At 32.4% G+C, this 7,292-nt stretch overlaps 1 non-coding gene across 1 annotated transcript; it reads left to right on the forward strand.

Annotated features, from left to right (window-relative positions):
- Positions 1-225: 225 nt before the first annotated feature.
- LOC131513245 (U6 spliceosomal RNA) lies at positions 226-328 on the forward strand. The gene has a single exon (XR_009262477.1). It is a non-coding gene; the product is annotated as a U6 spliceosomal RNA (small nuclear RNA).
- Positions 329-7,292: the final 6,964 nt, after the last annotated feature.

Genomic DNA, 7,292 nt, shown 5'->3' on the forward strand with positions numbered 1-7,292 from the left:
GATTCTGTGTCTCCCCCTCTCTGCCCCTGCCCTGCTCACACTCTGTCTCTGTCTCTCAGAAAGTGAATAAATGTTAAAAAAATATTTTTAAAAAATTAGTACATAAACCACAGCTAAAATAAATTATTTATAAAATTTATGTTTTACAAAAAAAAATCAAATACATGAAAATCCCATGTGACAATAAAATGACAAGTAAGCCAATAAATTAAAAAGGTCAAGTGCCTACTTTGGCAATACATATAATAAAATTGGAACAATATAGAGAAGATTAGCATGGCCCCTGTGTAAGGATGATATGCAAATTTGTGAAGCATTCCATATTGGAAAAAGATGAGCAAAACTCTTGAACAGACACTTCACAAAGGGAGATATAAAAAAAAAAAAGAGAGAGACAGAGGGAGAAAACCAGCTAAGAAAATGAGCATTTGTTATTAAAGAAATTCAGGTTAAAACCATGATAAAATTCCGCTATAGAACTAGAAGTTTGGCTGAAATTTAAAAGTATGGGACACCAAATGCTGCCAAGTAGGAAGAGTAATTGTAACTCTTACATGGTGGGTTTGTAAAATGATACAGTGCAATGGAAGGTGCTTTGGCAATGTATTATTAAGAGAAACATACAGCTGTTCTATGACATAAGTACCTATATGACATAACATAAATACGCCTAGGTATTTATCCAAGAGAAATGAAAATATAAACCCACAGGAAATATGTAATTTTTTATATATAATATATGGTAACTAATATGGTAAAAAAATAACAAAGTGGTTGCCTTAGGTGTAAAAGTGTTGACTGGAAAGAGAATGAAGGAATTTTCTGAGATCATGATTATGTTCTATATCTAAATAGGGTCTGGTTACACAGGTGTATGCATTTGTCAAAACTCATCAAATTGTACAAATAAGATTTGTACATTTCACTGTACATTTAAACTAAAACCACTATTAAAATATTGAATTTCAGTTAGTTGGCTTCATGTAACTATGGTATCAGTCAATGATTCTGAAACTATTTTATGTATATATACTTTATATATACATATATATTCACACTTACCATATACGTGGACATTTCTATAAATATAGATGCCTCTCTATATATGGACATATAGATATACACAGAATAAGAGAGAGAGAGAGAGAAGAAAGAAAGAAAGAAAGAAAGAAAGAAAGAAAGAAAGAAGAAAGAGAGGAAGGAAGGAAGGAAGGAAGGAAGGAAGGAAGGAAGAAAGGAAAGAAGGAAGGACCAGAAATGACACACCAGATGAAACATATCTAATTTTGTATGGAGCATTCTGGGAAGTCTTTCCTAATATGTGCCATTTGTATAAAGCCCTGGCAGAAGTTAAAGAATGAGAAAAGCATTAATCCAAAGGAAGTGTATTCTAGATCTGAGGAAAAACCACGGAAGTCAGTGGTGTGATATGTCTGATATGTTAAAAGATCAGGAAGAAGGTCAGTGTGGAAGGAATATCATTGATAATTTCAGAATGTTAGTAGAATACAAAATAATATAAGGTCTTGTAGGTCTTTGTAAGAATTATTTGTTTTACTGTGAGGGAAATGGGGAGATACCATATAGGTTAAAGTGAAGGATTGATATGTGCTATGACTAGGCTGTAGAAGGACAATAGAGGAAACTACAATCCATTTCAGAGACGATGACAACTCAGTACAGGATGACAACTAAACAGAGCTGGTGAAAGTAGTTAAATTTTAGATCTTAGAAATTTAGATTCATAGATTTTAGAAATAAATACTAGGTATACAATTTAGGTTTTCGATATTTAGATTTAGGTAGATCTTTCACAAGATTCTTTCATTTAAGAGATGTCAGATAAGCATATGGAAATGTGTCTGGATTTTATAAGAGCAATCTAAGCAGGAGAAATATATTTGGGATCTATCAGTATGACGTTATGTACAAAGCTATGAGTTTGAATGCAACCACCAACAAACCTGAAGGAGACCAAGATGGTATACGAAGGTCAAGGCTGATCCCAGGGGCACTCCATGGTTTAGAGTTTGGGAGATGAGGAGGAATTTATAAAGGAGAATGAAAAGCACCAGATCGTGAGCTAGTAGTAGAAATAAGTAGGGTGATGTCCTAGAAGTAAGAAGACAGGGTTTCAGGGGCGCCTGGGTGGCGCAGTCGGTTAAGCGTCCGACTTCAGCCAGGTCACGATCTCGCAGTCCGTGAGTTCGAGCCCCGCGTCAGGCTCTGGGCTGATGGCTCGGAGCCTGGAGCCTGTTTCCGATTCTGTGTCTCCCTCTCTCTCTGCCCCTCCCCCGTTCATGCTCTGTCTCTCTCTGTCCCAAAAATAAATAAAAAACGTTGAAAAAAAAAATTAAAAAAAAAAAAAAAAAAAAAAGAAGACAGGGTTTCAAGCTAGAGGGAGAGATCGATTCTTTCAAAGATTGCTAGTAGTGAAGAAATGTGAAGACCAAAATTTTGTCATTGGAGGTTATTACTGACACTAACAAAAACAATTTTGGTTGGTAATGAAGTCAAAAGCCTAATTAGAGTGTCTATCAGAAATGACATACCAGGAGGAGCTTGTCTGATTTTGAAAGAAGATAACTTATTCAAAAGATAGTAGAAAGAAAGGATTATTTTTGAAGGAGATATTAGGTCAGGATGGAAGAAATCACAGCTAATGAGAAAGATCAATTAAGGAAAAATGTTTTAAAAGGCATAAAAAGAAAGGGAAGCATTTCTGGGGCAATGTCTTTGAATAAGCAAGTTAGTTGGAGGTGCTAATGGGGAATATCATTAAAAACAAAATCTTCAGCCAACTAAGAAAACCTTTCCACAAAAGTAGAAGAGAAAGACAACAGCTTTATTATAGAGTGCCTACTCTAAACCAGAAAGAAATCTTACTTTTTTATATTACCAAGCAGATACAACCCTATGACATATGTGTTCTCACAATAAACAATAACTAACTAGTCCTTAAATAAGAAGACATGACAGCACCATTTGTCACACATCATTCTTCCTAGATTTGCCTGATAATTGGGGTGGCCATCTGTATTTCCTAATTGGCTTTCTCCAAAGGAAAAATAATTTTCATATTTTTGTGAAAAGAGGTACACTGATGTAAGGCTTCTACCCTCCAACAGAAACTGGGAGATAGGGATGCTATTTAGATTATTACATTTCAAAGACATGGCTCCAGGTCCTTGAGAAAGGCATTATTGGGTCATACAGCTGGCAAGTAATTTATATAGCTTTTAAAAAGATTTACATACATTTTAAAGAGACAGAGAAAAAACTTACAAGTATTCTAAAGTAAGAGTTCTAAGAAAAAGTGGGGGGTGGAGTTCTTCCCTTACTTTTAAGAGGGAGAATTAAGCCTCTTATTTTTAATTTGTATTTACCCTTACACTACATATAAGAGGGGATACAGCCTTTATATAGGATCATTATTTCCTTCATAGAGATAGAATGTATTGTGCAAAAAATAAAAAGGCCATAATTCTTATCCAAGACCATGGAAGTCAGATATGTTATAAAATATGAACTTTTTTGGATTATAGACAGGTAATACTGTGACATATACTTTAAGTATTAGGAAAAACCCCAGTAAAGTCTTAAGTAATACTCTGAAATCAAAACGATAATATGTCCATAGAGAACTATATGAATATTCATACTAATGAGAATAAAGAGAGTATAAATAGCTGTACATCAACTTGAGGTAAAGTTCTAATGCCAAATGAATTGATTAGGTCAGGCCAAGTCTCACAATCAGATGAGATATAAAAATCTCTTGGTTTCCACAGCCTTTTAACTTTGGCTTATAGATAAAAGACTTGCGATTTATAAGAGGAGTGGGATAGTGAATGAACAAAGGAAATGCAGTATGATTCATAAAAAGCATTAAAAGGGCTCATGTGAAGCCCTTTAAATTTAGAGGGACAATAGTCAATATGACTACATGTTTCTCTCCAATCACACTCATCTGTGTTGACATCTCAAAGAAAGCAGAAAGTTGGACCAAACCAGTCCTAGTTATTTCTAGGCAATTGTGAAAAAAAGCAAAGGACTTGAGTATACCTGCAGGAGAATGATTATAATGATGTGGCCTGGACTTTCAAGTTAGATAAGTAGGGCAATAAGGTTCTGAGTGAGTGTGTACCACATGAGTAAGTGGGAGAAGTTGGACTAAAATCCCTGCAAGGTTCAACAGGCATAAGACCAGGCTTAGTATAGGTATTGAGATACAAAGAGATGGTGTACAGAGTGGGATTCAAAATTGAGATTATAGAGTTGCAGGTAAAAATGAGAAGATCCGTAGAAATTCCATTGGATTTAGTGAGGAAGTCAAGATGGAGAATAAGTTCATTGGAGGAGAGGAGCTTAATTAAAGAACACCTGCAAGGAAATTGAAATTATAATCATAATAGTAAGTAGGGCTGGAGAGAGAAACAGTAAATCAAAAGACAAAATATTCAGGGAATGAGGGGAATGACCCTCTGCAAATAAATGAACGAACTTTCTACTGTCCACATTTAAATTCTTTTTTTTTTTTTTTTTTTTTTTTTTGCTTTTCTTACATTTCTATTTTGGAAAGCTAAGATATTTCTATGTTTCTGATTGGTACAGTAGTAATTTGATTTTTACTGAAAATGAATTAATTTCTCTTATTGTAAATTATTGTTTCATTAATATTATTAAACTAAGATAACATGTTTGAAGCTAGTAAAATTTATAAATCAAACGAAAAATTTAAAGGATTTTAAAATTAAAATTAAACCTATTTTCATACATATATTCTAATCCAACTTTTTAGTATTCAAAGTGATATAAATTATGCAATATATATAATTTAATTTATGAGTGTAGCATTTTCTAGGCGTTTAAAAAATGGATATTAAATATAAGTGTTCCTTTTTAAGTTTTAAACCACTGATAATGGGGACTGATCAAGAAAGTTTAATGAGCAAGAGTAATAAGTCAAATTTCGTTTTTAGAAATCTCTGTAAATTATCAAGTTAGGTGATAAACTTCCCATTATATATACTTGGTACAGAAAGAAATGCTCGTTGTTTGTTTACTTCTTTTCTGAATGGGCTTGATGAAGGTAAGAAGCCAGATTAGATACTGAATCTTAGTTTTGTGATCCTTTTGTCAAATAGTTAAATTATTTACTTTTCTTTCTTATGGCAAGGATCCTCCACATGTAGTATTTCAAGCATTATATTGCCTAAAAGTGTGGCATCAAGAAGTTACATTTCCTATCACAATGCAAATGTCATCAGACTTGCATGTTTGCATATTTTATGCCTCTTTAATAATGCATTCTTAAATTTGGTTTTAAGTTAAGGACAGTGTTTGCTTATTGATCATGATGCATTATCCACACCCTGGAAAGCACTCCGCAGTTTGCATCTTCTCAGTTAATCCTGAATAATTCAGGAAGTTATGTGAGTTGTATTTATTTTCATTAACTTTTTATCCATATATACCTGACAGATAGTGACATATAATATACTACATCTAGTTATGAGCATGGTACTATTATTTATCAGTTTATAACCTTATCGTGGCTTTGGGACATATATATATATTTTAGGGCATGCTTAGAATTCTCCTAAAGCTATATTGTACCTTTTATCATATGTTTTATTACAGGACCCTTTTATGGTGATTGTTCATTTTTTTACACAAGGTAAAATTATGTAAAATAATTTCTCTTATAATTGGCAAAAGATGCACCATTTCAGACGAATTAACGTTTTCCCCAATATGTTACATTGCTGTCACTTTTTTAAAAGGATGAAGTCAAATTTAAAAAAATAGATATTTATTTGAATTTCAGTGGGGTTTCAATTTAAAAAAATTGAACAGAACTGAGGAGTATTTAAGCATAGTATTATGGAAATAGTCAAGAAATGGCATTATACTTTTTAAAGTGACACACCAAGCCCCAGGTTATTGCATTGGAATTAAGTAGACAAGCAAGGCTAACAACCCCAAGGGAAAGTGCCGCTGACCCATTTATTTAGTTAGAATCGCACACAGAGTAAGAGGGTGATTTAATTCTGGACCAAGTAAGTATTTCTTAATTTCTAAACTTAAACACGCATATAATTCAATGTGGCAAAAATGCATGTGATCTAACTTATACATTTTGAAACTCAAAAGTCCTCTCAATAATTTTTACTATTCTGGAAGAAATAAAAATTATTGTGATGAAATATTAAAATAGAAGTTTAAAAACCATACGCTACTATTTTGTCATGGTTTGAAATAAGTATAGAATAATAAGTATAGAATGCAGCATTAGGAGTAAATTTAAGTTGCTAACTTGTAATAAAAGAGAACTTTGATGAACAGCTATACTTTTTTCTGTTTGCATGTCCTTTTCTATTCTTACAGAACTACTTACAAACATAAAAGCAAAATGCTGAAAATGTTGGAAATAAATTTGAATTTTAATTATGATAGTACTGTCGTATGTGACTCTTTTTTTATCTGAAATGTTGAGAGATATTTACTCACTGCTAATTTCCAAAGTCAAGAGCCTCATTTTTCATTTATTTCTATTTAGCCGAAGAATCAGCAATATGCCATATTGTAACAGTACACCTTAATCATTGCCCTAAGTCTTTCATGAATGGTTTCAAGTTCTTTTCATCAACATCAATTTGTTCTGAATTTGTTCAGTGAAAAACAGAGTAAAACAAACAGAAAGACTAATGCTATAACTTGGAATCATTCTTAAATTTTGCAAAAGCAAAGTACACCTATGTCTACCGTCCTTTCCTACCTCTTCTTCCAAATTATTTATTAACTTCTCAGTATAGTATCGTGCATCCAAAATAATGTAAGAAGAAATATTGAGAAAAATGATCTTTTTCATTGATGTCATTGAATACATTAGTCTTATACCACAAGTGAAATACAATCTAAGAGACCTGGCTTCCCTGCATTGCTTACTTTTTTTTTTTTTTTTTTTTTTTTTTTTTTTTGATAGACTTGCATAGCCTGAAACCTCTAGAACCAAAATTATAAGAAAACATAGAATAATCCAAGTGCATTAAAATCAACTGATTGTTAATCTTTATTTAGATATACCAGATGATTTATCTTCAGGTTTCAGATATTTTACATTAACAAGTTTTAAGAAGCACTTTTGCATATGAAGGAGAAAACTTGGCAAATTGAAAATAAAGATGAGTCAAAAATGTCTTATCAGGACGAAACTTTTTGTTCAGTATCATTTACATTCATAACTTGACCATAAGATTTTTAGAGGCTTTGTTTCTACTTTTGATTTT

This window comes from Neofelis nebulosa, chromosome 5 (genome assembly GCF_028018385.1).
Source record: "Neofelis nebulosa isolate mNeoNeb1 chromosome 5, mNeoNeb1.pri, whole genome shotgun sequence".
In the NCBI taxonomy this organism is placed as follows: Eukaryota; Metazoa; Chordata; class Mammalia; order Carnivora; family Felidae; genus Neofelis; species Neofelis nebulosa.